Below are 15159 nucleotides of genomic sequence, written 5' to 3' on the forward strand. Positions count from 1 at the left end.
ATAGCATGTAAAGATTATGCATGCATTCATTAAAGGGGCTGCTCAGAGGCATAATAGGACTCCATTCAGCACGAAGCCATTGAATATTTGAGAAATGGGCGACTCTGGGGCCTTCATGACATTCTGCAGGCGGCGTGGGGGGGGGGGGGGGGGGGGGGGGGGGAGACTTCCTTTCGTATAACTTTATTGGGGCTGCCTAATTATGTTATGTTTGTAATTAGTTTTCATGTCTTGTCATAAAAACAGATTTAAAAAAACATAATTCGGCAGCCCCAATAAAGTTGTACGAAATGAAGTATAATTTTATTGAGGCTGCCGAATTATGTTTTTTTTAAATGTATTTAGGACAAGACATGAAAACTACTCGTGTGGTTTTCAAGATAAACGAGGCGGAAACGATGTAGTTCTTTACACCCAGTCACAAAGGCCTGTGACATAACTGGGTCCACGTGGGCAGTTCCTATCCTGCTGCCTGACTTCGTGTTGCCCTTCCACAGGGATGTCATCACTATACGTGTTATCTCTGACGCAACTATTCGCACAGGCAAGCAGCACTGCATTCAGTTAACTCTTACTTTTAACTGGGAGTAAATGGAAACTGACTAATGTCACACTGATAATGCTTCTTAATTAAAAAAAAACTATTAATCGGAGCGCTCGCTGTTTGCGCTTTTTTTGAGGTACATATACGATCGTGAAGTAGTCAGCCCTGGATAATGCTCGCCCTTTTTCGTCACATTTAAACTGCAGTTTTACTAATATGCTGGTTCCGATGGATGCATGTGCGGGCCACTTTGAGAGTGAATTAATAATCTTAACTTGGTAAAATGGGTTTGAGAAATCAGATCAACAGCATACCAAGTTAAGCCAAGTCTGTATCGAGAAACGGGTAACCCCCCACCCCCCTCCAATAAATGAACACAACAGCAGAAGGGAGAAGAGTCGGCATATACAGTACTGGTACAGCACTCCTGCTTAGAAGGACCGATGCTGAAAAAAAATAACCAAGGCACGCCATGCTCAGTTTAACAACCGAGGAGAGCAGGTCATTTGATGGGTAAATAAAAGGGGCTACCGTATGACAACACATTCCAAGTCAAAATTCATTCCCATCGATGACTGCCCCAGTGACAGGTCTTTCCTTTAACCTTTGGTTTAGGAACAAACGTAAGTGTGCATCAAATGCACGATAAAGCACTTAATGTCAAGCGACAGCAAATGCGACCTAAGTCCTGACCTGTGCGCCCCACCCGGTTGTAGGCGCTATAAGAGTGCCCACAGCGGGAGCCGCTCCGCAGCCGGTGCCTCGTACACTCCGCAACTAATCTGGGTCTCAGAAGCCGAGCAGATGGCACCCTCCGTGAGTTTTAAAGACAAATTGAGGGGAAGCGCCAGACAATGAACACTGACTACTGTAAATAAATATGGAGGCGAGACGCTCTTTTTTCTTTCAGAAATACAGGCGATGGGCAGGAAATAAAGAGGCGCAAGTTCGGCGAGCACTTGTGTAATTACTCAGCTCCCAGCAGAACATGACCGGTCCGAATGCGTTCTTCTACACTTAAATCGCGTTCTAGCGCTACCTGGTAAAGATGAAGGGCGCAGTCAGTTCTGCAGGTATAACGGGTCAATGCAAGGTTCCCAAAGTAATTCTTTAAAAATACACGCACGTGAACGTCACCTTGATGATAGACTTCTACATAAGGCAGCTGGGGGCTTCAAATAAGTTTACATTTCTGAATACTAGTTTTTCATCCCAGCTGAGAGAACTGCACAGACCACTTGCCGTCACGCGCCGCTGCCCTGCGCAGTGGCGGTCTGTCCTGCACCGCAAGTTTCACGGCAGCGTGGGAACACTTGGTCGGATCACGCCGACCGACGGAGCCCCCCTCACTTCCCAAACACAGGGCGACACTTACCTTAGGCGGGGGCCGGGGCCCTCCGCTTCTCCGGACCGGCATGTTGGTGGCTCCCGGCGCACTGTACACAAACGAGAGGCCCGGGGCGGCGAGAGCTACCAGCGGGGACAGGCGCTGGCCCGCCGGCTCCCTCCGCTGCTCCGTCGGTCTGTCCGCATCGCCCCCCGGCGGCCCCTGACCGCTCCTGCCGGACAGCAACCAAGTTTCTCCTCAGCGGCCGCCTCCATCCACCATGGAAGGGGGGGGAACAGCTCTAACATCGGAGCGCCCTGAAGGCAGTATCACCTGCTACCCCTAACGGCACTTGTAAAGCAACATATTACACCGTGATTAAAAGCCAAGAAATGCGGAGTGTTTAACAGAATGCTCGCGATGGGAGTTTTCATGCAACGTTTTTCACCGGAACCCCCATTTGGAACAGTTGGTTCGTGCCAACCGTAGCTCCTTCAATCACAGAGGAGTTTAGTATGTGTGACTTGGACAGCAGGACTTTACTACTCTTTGAACAAAAATAAACCCTGCATGGAACAGATCATAAGTGGGCAAACCTCCCGACCGTGGGAATATTAGCGCTTCCGTCTTAAAAAAAAAAAAGTTTACATAATAGCTCAGAGATTCAAATCTCACTCCCCAGGCCAAGAAGCAGGCGATTAAAGTATTTTTTTTGCCTCTCAAGCCATACCTGCCAGTAAATGATGACCTCGGCTGGATATCTGCCAACACTTAAGAGCTTTCAGTCGCGACACGTAAATCAATATGCAAGTCAGGTCCCGGGCCGCGCTGTGATTGGCTGACGTCACGGGGGTTTCCCGGCCGGCAGCCAATCACAGCGCGGCCCGGGAATGACGTCACGGGGGTGTCCCGGGCCGGCAGCCAATCGCAGCGCGGCCCGGGACAAAGGGGCGGGGCTTAAAAAAAGCACCAGAAACGCCCCCGAATCGCGTTTTCGAGAGAAAACGCGATTGACAGCCTCTGCCTCCCAATGGCTAGCCTCCATTTATGGAGCTAGCCAATGAGAGGCAGAGGCGGTTCTAACCCCACTATTAAAAACAACAGATTTCGATCTGGGAGGGGCTTCGCCCCTCGCCAGGTTACGAAACCTAAAAAGGGCTCTTTCTGGACAAAGTGCTACCTTTATGCCAAATTTGATGTAATTACATACAGCAGTTCGGGCTCTGGTCGTGATAAAATATGCATGGGGAAAAATCTTTTTACCTCATCCCTTTTTCCCGGTCCCTGCTTCACGAATTACCCCAAAACTTTCAAAACAGCAGCTAAACCGACTGTTGTACCCATTTTGAACATTTCATGAAGATTTGGCAAATGGAGCATACAAACACCCACGCACGCGCACACACCCGCACACACATACACACCCACACACACACATATATATATATATATATTCCGAAAGAATGCACACTTTCCTCCCTCCGAAAGTGCAACATGAGCCCACCAGCCACTTTAAGGTAAGCAATTTTCATTTATTCCAGAATACAAAACAGCAAACCTCCATTATGTGTTTCAACCTCTAAAGGTCTTAATCATATGGAAATGCTAGGTTAATTAATTGCACATGTTTTTAAAAGGTCTTTCACAGACATAAAAATCAGACTTAAAAGGATTTGTTTGATTTCATATTTATTGCACCACAGTTGCAAATGTATTTAAAGTATTGCAATCACCAGGTAATATTCGCTCCATTCCCTGTTATAGTTCCCAAAATAACATCACATATTGGCAAATGTTTATCCTTTGTATATTCAAATAATCAGCGACTACTAATGTTTCCAAGTTCTTTCAAACTACAATATCCATAATGCATTGTGATTGCTCAGGATGCATTCAACTAAATAGTCCTTTTCACATACTTATTAATATTCTCTTTCACATTAATCGTATCAGTACAAGTTCACATATTGCCTCAAAAAATTCAATTTCATACAGGGCAGAGTCTATGTCCAGCACAATGTCAGAGGGAAAGAGACACCCAGCATATTTTAGTTGATGTAGCTCACTTCTGTTCCCATTTAACACTTCGCAAATTCCTTTCTGCCATGTGCAAGGGTTCCACTCACCCCCGCAAACCCTCGCCACCTAAATAAGCCTTTCAAATAACTTCCTCGGTTGGGAAGTAGTGAAAGCGTTGGACTTTGGACATGGGAAGATTGACTATTTCACTCCAGTCTGGGCAACAATAGGGAAGCATTGGAGTTCAGAAGGGTAAATTTACTGTCCCGACTACACTCTGTACAACAGAAGGGAAAGCGTTAAACTTAGGAGGGGTTATATTTACTATTCCAACTCCAGTCTATTCAACAGTAGGAAAAGTGAGGGACTTTATAGGGATGAAATGTACTATTCCCACTCCAGTCTGTGCAATAGTAGGAAAACCATTGGGCTTCGGAGGAGGGAACATTTACTATTCTCACTCCGGTCCATAAAACAATAGGGAAAACATTTACCTTCAGAGGGGTTACTTTTACTATTAACACTCCAGTCTGTACAACAGTAGGGAAAGCGTTAGACTTTGTAGGGGTAAGATTTACCATTTCCACTCCAGTCTGTACTACAGTAGGGAAAGTGTTGGACTTCGGAGGGGTATGATTTACTGTTCTCACTTCAGTCTGTGCTACAGTGGGCAAAGTGTTGAATTCCGGAACTTTTACATTTACTATTCCCACTCCTGTCGATGCATCATTAGGGAAAGTACTTCGCTTCAAAAACTACATATTTGAATAACCATAATAATAAAAAAAACTTAATATAATCAATATTACTTTACATAATATATATATATATATATATTAAAAACCATTAAACAGTTTACATAATTAATAAACATTTTAATAATCAATGATATTAATAATTGCCAGTATATAAAGATCCAGCACAGAGAAAGAGCTTCCACAGAATAAAATGCAGACTTCTTACTTTCTGGCAATGACTGTGGACTACCCCAGCCCTTGAACTGTATATAGAGAAGGTTCTTGATAATATGGCCCCTAGTTCCTTAAGTGTGTTTCAATCCTGATCATTCAAATGTTTTCCTTCGTACTTCTACATCAATTTTGAGAAGGGTAAGGAAGTCATCTAAAATCCCCACTGAGCCCAATACAGCACAATAGATAATGTTGTAACCTATCCCAAAAATCCTTTTATAGATGCACACAATGTGTGTGCTCGTACCTGCAAGAGTACGTGTATGTGTGTGTGTGTGCATTCATGTGTGTGTGTGTGCGTATGTGTGTGTGTTTGTGTGAGTTTTTACTGTGGACTGGGAATGAGTGTGCCAGGATTCCATAACCATTTACCAATGGTGGCTTGCCGAGGGAGTGCTGCAGGGTGGTAGGGCAGTGGAATCAACAAAGGCTTGGGTCTGGATACTATCTGGCCTAGACCACACTAATTCATTAAACAAAAAAGATGGCCAGATAGATACATTTCACGTTTTTACACCTCACCTAGCCAACAAATCCTAAGCGGGTGACCTCTTCATTTCAGTCATTTTTTACTTATTTTACATTTTTTTGAAACATTTACATATGATCAAGAACAAAACACAATTGTCAAGATTTTTTACACCATTAATACAAAAACACATTACACACAATCATAAATGAAAAACATTCATGTCTCTCCTGCATAATCTGCTTCCCAAATTGTAAACAATTGCACAGTGAAGGGAATAGGGGTAGCCCGTAGATGTCCTCTGTGGATGACTGGCATAGCTCTACTGAGTAATTTGCAGCAGGGATAATACCATCAGCACTCGACTTCAAAGAAATGGGACCATAAGTTCTTCAATCATAAGAGAAGAAACCCTCTAGGGTTATTTTGATGATTTGTTGTGGGCTTTACTTTGCACGTTGTTGCTTCAGCAGTGTCAATTCTCCATTCCTGTCAGGCCCAATGCATGCAACTCAGTCATTATGTGCCCAGGTCCCATACCTGTCATGTGCTTCTCCCACACCCAGACTCACTCTCACTCGGTGTGCTATAGTATGATAGAGAGCAGAGGATGAGGCACTGTTGGGGAAACAACCCATCAGTACAATAAAAGCATGATGCTACAGCAAAGCAGCACAAAAGCTGACTACTCTCTAAGATTTTTTCTTTTTTAGTGTGCATTATCTGTCACTTCCACTGCCTGACTCTTGGCATTGTGGGATTGCCAGCGCACTGACCTTGGCCTGAGTAGACCTTCTTGTTTGGATCTTTGAGTGGGCTGTTCCTCTGTTCTTCCCCTGCTCAACCCACCAACTGCTCGCCGGACCCGCTTCGCGGGTCCCGCATCGCCGTCAAAGCCAGCGGGGAACTTGTACTTTCTGTGGCGGTTTGTGACATCAGGGGAATGTTGGGGCATTGCAGCAGGGCTGCGAGCGGCACAGCGGGGACTCAATTTCCCAGGAGTCCCTGCCTGGCCAATTTGTTCCACCTGGCCCGCTCTCCCTGCTTGCCCCGCCCCCTTCGCACAGGTTGCACTGAAGAACGCCCCTGACTCTTGACATTGTGGGATTGCCAGCACACTGACCTTGGCCTGAGTGGACCTTCTTGTTTGGATCTTTGAGTGGGCTGTTCCTCTGTTTTTCCCCTGCTCTACCCACCAACTGCTCGCCGGACCCGCTTCGCGGGTCCCGCATCGCCGTCAAAGCCAGCAGGGAACTTGTACTTTCTGTGGCGGTTTGTGACATCAGGGGAGTGTTGGGGCATTGCAGCAGGGCTGCGAGCGGCACAGCGGGGACTCAATTTCCCAGGAGTCCCTGCCTGGCCAATTTGTTCCACCTGGCCCGCTCTCCCTGCTTGCCCCGCCCCCTTCGCACAGGTTGCACTGAAGAACGCCCCTGACTCTTGACATTGTGGGATTGCCAGCGCACTGACCTTGGCCTGAGTGGACCTTCTTGTTTGGATCTTTGAGTGGGCTGTTCCTCTGTTCTTCCCCAGCTCTACCCACCAACTGCTCGCCGGACCCGCTTCGCGGGTCCCGCATCGCCGTCAAAGCCAGCGGGGAACTTGTACTTTCTGTGGCGGTTTGCGACATCAGGGGAGTGTTGGGGCATTGCAGCAGGGCTGCGAGCGGCACAGCGGGGACTCAATTTCCCAGGAGTCCCTGCCTGGCCAATTTGTTCCACCTGGCCCGCTCTCCCTGCTTGCCCCGCCCCCTTCGCACAGGTTGCACTGAAGAACGCCCCTGACTCTTGACATTGTGGGATTGCCAGCGCACTGACCTTCGCCTGAGTGGACCTTCTTGTTTGGATCTTTGAGGGGGCTGTTCCTCTGTTCTTTCCCTGCTCTACCCACCAACTGCTCACCGGACCCGCTTCGCGGGTCCTGCATCGCCGTCAAAGCCAGCGGGGAACTTGTACTTTCTGTGGCGGTTTGTGACATCAGGGGAGTGTTGGGGCATTGCAGCAGGGCTGCGAGCGGCACAGCGGGGACTCAATTTCCCAGGAGTCCCTGCCTAGCCAATTTGTTCCACCTGGCCCGCTCTCCCTGCTTGCCCCGCCCCCTTCGCACAGGTTGCACTGAAGAACGCCCCTGACTCTTGACATTGTGGGATTGCCAGCGCACTGACCTTGGCCTGAGTGGACCTTCTTGTTTGGATCTTTGAGTGGGCTGTTCCTCTTTTCTTCCCCTGCTCTACCCACCAACTGCTGGCCGGACCCGCTTTGCGGGTCCCGCATCGCCGTCAAAGCCAGCGGGGAACTTGTACTTTCTGTGGCGGTTTGTGACATCAGGGGAGTGTTGGGGCATTGCAGCAGGGCTGCGAGCGGCACAGCGGGGACTCAATTTCCCAGGAGTCCCTGCCTAGCCAATTTGTTCCACCTGGCCCACTCTCCCTGCTTGCTCCGCCCCCTTCGCACAGGTTGCACTGAAGAACGCCCCTGACTCTTGACATTGTGGGATTGCCAGCGCACTGACCTTGGCCTGAGTGGACCTTCTTGTTTGGATCTTTGAGTGGGCTGTTCCTCTGTTCTTCCCCTGCTCTACCCACCAACTGCTCGCCGGACCCGCTTCGCGGGTCCCGCATCGCCGTCCAAGCCAGCGGGGAACTTGTACTTTCTGTGGCGGTTTGTGACTTCAGGGGAGTGTTGGGGCATTGCAGCAGGGCTGCGAGCGGCACAGCGGGGACTCAATTTCCCAGGAGTCCCTGCCTGGCCAATTTGTTCCACCTGGCCCGCTCTCCCTGCTTGCCCCGCCCCCTGTGCACTACATACTCTTATTAACGGCACCCACTTCCGCTGCGCGGGAGCGCGCGGGAGCGTCCCTGGAGAAGCCCGGGACAAGGGCGGGGCCGTCTGTCGCCGTCCGTGGTCGGACAAGGTTGGGTTGGGCCATACCCCCTGGTCTGTTCGTATCCATTATCCTTCAAGGTCCAACTTATGAGGTTTGATGATTCTCTTGGCTTGTTATAGATCCCTCCCCCCTCCTCTCCCATCTTTGTTGCTAGGTTGCATTAATCATGCCCCTACGTTCCGGGAAGGAACGAACTGTGCAGTTGCAAACCTCAAAGGGGTGGTATCCGGACCTCTAGATGCCTTCCTTATTAAAGCCACTGGAATCCTGGAGAAGGAGATAGCTTTTGCCGAGAAACGGCTCTCACTATATCTTGTTGGTGAGAAGCGTTCCTCGTTAGGCCCTATTGCCGCAGCACTTAGTCCAGAAGCATTAGTAATAGGTGCTAATCGTTCCTTGGTCCCCGTATTGGTGGATGTGCACCGTGATGCAGCGGGAGTTTCTTTAGTATCAAGTTGTAGTGACTTAAACTCCAGCGATTCATCTGGTAGTGGGGTGGGGGGTAGTATGCACCTAGTAAGCCAATCCCATTTAGATTTATCCTCGGAAGAGGACTCCCCAAGGAATCATCCCTGTAAGAGGAAGCGAAACACGGGTCGACAAAGGGGAGGTGTATCAAAAATATCCAAAACAGCTTGTTCACCACGATTAACTTCCAACCCCGAGGCTACAACTAGCTCACAGCCTTCCTTGGTTTCTAGTGTCTATGGGCCTCCTTCTCAAGTTGCACCTGGGTCGCAAAACATCAGTCCTGCGAGTACTAGCAGTGACGATGGCCTCATGGTAAAGATGGAAGTATTAATTAAAACTCTTTTGCTACCTATACTTGAAAGAACTAGACTCATGACCACACAAATAGATGCCCTTGAGAATCTTGCCAATATAAATACTTGCATGCTAAAAAAGATGGTTAATGCCCAGGCTGTACTGTCTAACTCCATGTCCAGTAGTATCCCCAAATCCCAGGGAGGAGCAATATCAAGTAATCAGTCCCAGCCAATAATTGCTAAGTCCACCTCAGCCCGGGCAGCTTTAAATAATCCCGATGGCATATGTCCTAGGGGCAGTATTCCAAATAATGTCCCCGTGCCCACTCTGGCAGCATTAGTACAGGCTTCGAAACCAAAGAAGGCCAGTTCTAAATCAAATCTTGCTTCCCAGCCTAGTACCTCCAAGACTACTGATACTACCCTGGCACAGAATTCTGTGAAATGTGGTCTTAAACCTCCCACTCCACCCAAAGCAAGTTTTAGAGCAGTTGGGAGTGTAAACAGTAATCCTGGCAACTCCCCTAGGAAGGGAAAAAAACGGGGTCCTCTTCGTACCGACCTACCCATTGATGCAACCCCTTACACAATTGTCCTAACGGGTGTTTCATCCATTAGGGAGGGCCAAACAGAATCCTATGGTGACCTTAAAAACAAAGTTGTTTTTTGGTTAAGCAGAAATCGACCCCTCCCACCCTCCTCCTCAACTGAGATATTGAATGTCAGAAGAGTGGATTGGGTGGGTCATTGTGAGAAGGATTTAGAAGGGGATTGCATCATAAACTTCAGGGATCCTTGGGTGGTTGATTACATACGTAGGGAGGCAAGGTTTGGGAGGATGGAGGATGTGCAGTCCTTGGGTTTGGGATACTTCTACCCCAAAAGAGTTGGCGCACCCCTTTCCAACTCCTTAATGCCCAGAAGACCCGTTGGTAGATCCCAGATGGATAGGATCCCTTACTCCCCATTCTATCCACCATTGTTCAACCGTTATGATTCCCTCTCTGGCCTGGAGGGTATTGATTGACTGTACCCCGCACCTAGTAGAGAGTGCCATCTGAGAAACTATTTACATGGCAAGCATGGAGTCAGTAATATAAGTTTGAGTCATGTGGGAGGTAATTCGGAGAAGGTTGTGGAGAGGGTTGTTGAGACCAGTACACGTATAAACCAGTCATCCAGTACTCAATCATGCATGGCAAGTATTATTGGGGAGGAGCTGTGTTTTCTGGATCAAGCCTCTCCAAATAATCTGGTTGAGCCGCTCAAAGTTGTTTCATGGAACATCGCAGGGTTAAAGGGACGAATAGGTTTGGAGGACTGGGCTGACTTTATTGATACTTTTGATATTGTAATCCTTCAAGAAAGTTGGGCCCCTGATCCTATATATCGGGTAGGGTTCCTACATTTTTATAAGGCAGCAATCCAGGGTCCAAAAGGCAGAGCCTCAGGGGGCCTATTAATCTGGGTTAGGCAGTCTATTGGGTATAGACCTATTGAAATACTAGTGGAAAACCCCGATCTCCTGGGAATTAAACTCAGTAAGGCTGGTTTCCAGGACATTGTAGTTGTTAATATTTATGCCCGAGGCCGCCCAGGAGGGCGCTGTCCGGCTATTTTGGACGAACTGGACTCCTACCTTGAGCAGATAGGGAGAGACAGATTAATCCTCATTGCAGGGGACCTTAATTCCACCTTGGAAACCCTGTTTAGTGAGGGTGAGGATCTGGGGGCTGAGGAAGATGCACTATGGAATATACCGGCCCTGTCTATGACTAATTGCAAAAAGACAACCGAGGCTGCTCTCCATTGGTTAGGGTTGTGTTTGGAGTGGGGCCTGAGAGCAGCAAATGGGCGTACGGCCTCGGACAAGGATGGCCAACCAACTTTTCACAATGGGATTAGCAAAAGCCGAATAGAATATATTTTGGTCAAAATGGAATACTGGTCACTCGTGGTCGATATGGAAGTAGTGGCCCGCCCGGAGAGTGACCATAACCCATTGTCCTTAAGTCTGCAACTCCCAGGTGGCCCCGGCAGGCCCCAACAACATCCTGCCTAACGGCAGAGGCAGTTTTGTCTAATGATAAAAGAAGGGTCAAATGGTGTAGGGTCGTGGAAGACCAAACCTCGTTAGACAGCATAGCAACTGAAGTCCTGCTGACTCTCAGTGCCTTTCTAAATCTATCACCCACTATGGATGCTGCTCCTCAGATTAGTGATCTTCACGATCAGTGTTTTGTTAAACTCAAAGCCCTTTTAACCCTGCCACTAAAACCCGGAAAAGTGATGGTCTTGGGTGCCTAGAAAAATGGTATAATAAGAACTGTAGGATGGCACATAGTAGTCTAATAAAAGCCATTAAATCTAGGGTCTCTAGCGAAATTAAAATGGCCCGCCAAACGTATAAAAAGGTACAGTGGATTGCGAAACGAGAATGGGATGAGCGCCATTGGTCCAACATCCTTGAGGCTTGCCAATCATCTAATCAAGTAAAGTTTTGGGAAATAGTAAAATGGGGTAGGAATCCGGATTCCCAAATCCCTGTAAATTATGTCCCAGCTGAGGCATGGATGGACTTTTATTCTAGCCAGTTTAAAGATCCAGACTCAGAACCCCAAATCGGTCAGATACTGCGTGCATTCCCGCTCGCTGTCCCTAATACTACGCTAGTTTTTACAACCTCGGATACCGAGTCTGCACTCAGTTCAGTACAACCAGGGAAAGCCCCAGGGATGGATTCTATCCCTGCTGACCTTTTTAAAACAAATTTTCAATTATGGGTCCCCTATATAACCCTACTTGCTAATGCCATCGCGCAGGGGGCATGGATCCCAGAGTCCTGGAAAGGGGCGGAAATCCTCCCCATTTTTAAAAAAGGGGACCGTTCGGTTCCGGGAAACTACCGTCCCATAAGCTTAATTGACTCCCTACAAAAAAATGTCGCTAGGATGGTTCTAGCTAGAATCCAGGGGTGGATGGAGATGGAAAGTATTCTCTCCCCATTACAGGCTGGCTTTAGATCAGGCACTAGTACCATCGACCAGGTCTTCAGATTCACCATGATTTACTGGAAGGTGGTACTATTAGGGGGCGGTTCCATCTATGCCGCCTTTGTGGATCTTAAGTCGGCCTTCGACCTTGTGCCCAGGGCAAAATTGTGGGATGTCCTAAGAAATCTGGCTCTACCGTCTGAGCTTATAGACCTCGTGGTGAGATTGCACGAGGACAATTTTGCCCCGGTAAGGTGGGGAGGCCAAGGGCAAGTGACGGCTAGTTTTCCTGTAACGCGAAAGGCCCATCAGGGATGTGTTCTGGCTCCTACCCTTTTTTTACTGTTTATTGATCAGGTTGTGAAGTTTTTTGCCAACACCCCCACTGACGCACCCTCCTTAGGTGGGACCAAGTTCCCAATGCTTATATTTGCTGACGACACCCTACTCCTTTCAAAAACACGTAGGGGATGCAAACTGCACTTAATCGGTTTGAGGAGTTTTGTAAATCAAGCGATTTACAAATCAATGTAAGTAAGACCAAATTTATGGTCTTAACCAAAAATCGTCCCATTAAAAGTACAGTCAGCCTGAATGGCGTTAGTATTGAACAAGTGGAGGTCATGACATATCTCGGAGTGACCCTGGATTACCGCCTTCGCTGGAAACACCAGGTCGATGCTCTCCAACTTAAACTTGCACGTCTTACGGGCTGTTTGGTTAAGGAGCAACAAATGTCACTTACTAAACGGGTTGCACCAGCTCTTAAGATTTATGAAGCCAAAATTAGCTTTGCCGTACTTTATGGGGCTGATCTATGGGACTACATGGATCTCTCACCACTAGCAACAGCCCAAAACAAATTTTTACGAAAATTAGTAGGATTGCCTCAATCCACACCGATTACACCCCCCTTGCTAGATATGGGCTGCAAGCCCATCAACAAAATGGCTCGCTATCGGATAGTTGCACTATGGAGACGTATCTGGACATCACCGGACCTAAGTCTCTTTGCCAATGAATTGGCACAAGTCAGATCTGTATGGGGCTCTACTAACATTCCCTGGTTATGGGAGGTCAAAATGGTACTGGAGGAGATGGGCCTTAATCAGTTATGGGTTTCCACAGAGTCCTCCTCCTTCCCCTCCAAGCAAGACTTTAAAGCACTCTATTGGGCTTCTGTCAAAAACTTATCTGTGACACGTTCAGATGCTACTAGCCTGACTGGCAGATTTTTGGCTCACAAATTAGATTCTTCACTGGAGATCTACTGGGATGTGATCACTAAGACCCTAGACAAAAAAACAGTTTCGAGTAGGGTCCTTACCAGTAAGGTCATTTACTAAGAAATGGTCTGTTCATTATCATTTAAATGATTCTTGTCCTTGGTGTTTTGACCATAGGGAGAGTGTAGGCCATTTTATCTTTGCATGCCCAGCCTATCAAGCCCCAAGAAACAAATGGATTAGGCCCATATGTCGTAGATTGGAAGTTAGAGGGAGTACGGAGGCCTTGAGGGTCCTACGTACCAATACTTCTGAGATGGTGGTTGTGGGTGTTGCTAAGTATCTGGGGTGGGCATGGGTTATTAGAACTAGACATCTAAATGCACTTTAAATTTGTAATATTAATTGGGTTTTCACACATTAGGTCTTTAAATATACCGTTTAATCTTTTTTTAATCGATGAAATGTGTTTTTATATTTGATGGTCCAAATGTCTTTCTATGTATGTTTTATTCTGTCTTGGCAACTGTCTTTTATGATGTAAAAAAATCGAAATAAAGACCTATGAAACTGAAACTGTCACTTCCACTAGAGTTGAATTTATGTTTGATATGCATTAGCAATGGTTATTACATGTTTATGGACTGTGCTCCTCTTCGTTCTATGCGGTCTCTGCTAATTCTCCCGGTCATGCCCAATAAATGAGGCCTAATCACTGTGGACCAAGGGCCCCAGGCTTTCCATTGGCTCTTACTCCACAACTAATCCATTCCTTTAACTCGATGGATACTTCCGTTAGTTGCTCTTACTCTTATCTTTGACTATCTTTCTTAACCAAAAATCCCACAATTCAAGCAAAGGAGTCCAGGTAAAGGTCAAAAAGGTTATATGTGAGTTAGTGTTGAAAATCCCTGTTTGGGCCCAAGCCTGACCTCCCAAGTTCTTTCACTACTACACTTTTATCCTTACTTCGAGGTGATGGGTCTGCCCTTCTACTTTCTGCACTCCATTTACTACATTTTGACTGACTAATTATGACTCCTGAGATGGGGCTCTGTCATTACTGGGTGGGCTCTGAAAATAATGTTCTAGTTTAATAATCATGACTTCAGGGATCAGTTTCTATAGACCATGGGATACCTCCATATAGTGCTCTCTAGATCATTAATTATGCCACCAAGGGATGGCTTTCTCTTACTCCTCAGTGGACTCCATTATAGTATTCACTGATGTATTGACCATGCCTCCATGGGTTTAACTTGTGCAACTGCTGGGTGAATGCCATATATTATTGTCTGGCTGATTTACTGTGCCTCCAGGGAATGGGATTATGTGGCTCCTGGCTGCATACATATAGTAATCCCTGGTTTAACAACCTCCCCTTTAGGGGTGGAACCTGATATAGTAATCCCTGGTTTAACAACCTCCCCTTTAGGGGTGGAACCTATGTGGCGTTTGGCTGTACTCTATATAATCTGTGTACTGTTCTGTGTTTGATTAACATGACTCCATGGTTTGGAATAGTCACCCCTTGCTGGACTGCATATTACATTTTCTGGTTGTTTTATCTGCTTTGAGGAGTAGGACCTTTGTCACTCCTGTCAACGTAGGATATCACTGATTCTCATCAAGGCTTCCTCTTAATATAAAAGTCCTCTCTAAAGATGATAAATATCCACTTGCATGTTTGAATGTGCATCACTCACTCAGCAGCAATTCATGCTAAGACATTTTTATGCTACACTATTTTTGAAGCATGTCTTTGAACCTCACACACCTACCCCAGCATTTGACCATAATGAGTATACGATATACATAATCCTTACAAGCCTGTGCTCCAAAAAGTCTAAGGAATTGTTGTTAGTGTCCTATCCCCTTAGCCTGAGTGGTATGTAGACAGTGGGGTGGTTCATTAAGGTTGAAACTTCTCCCCTAAATGGCTATTCCTCCCCTCAGG

This window comes from Lissotriton helveticus, chromosome 4_1, assembly GCF_964261635.1.
Source record: "Lissotriton helveticus chromosome 4_1, aLisHel1.1, whole genome shotgun sequence".
Lineage (NCBI taxonomy): Eukaryota > Metazoa > Chordata > Amphibia > Caudata > Salamandridae > Lissotriton > Lissotriton helveticus.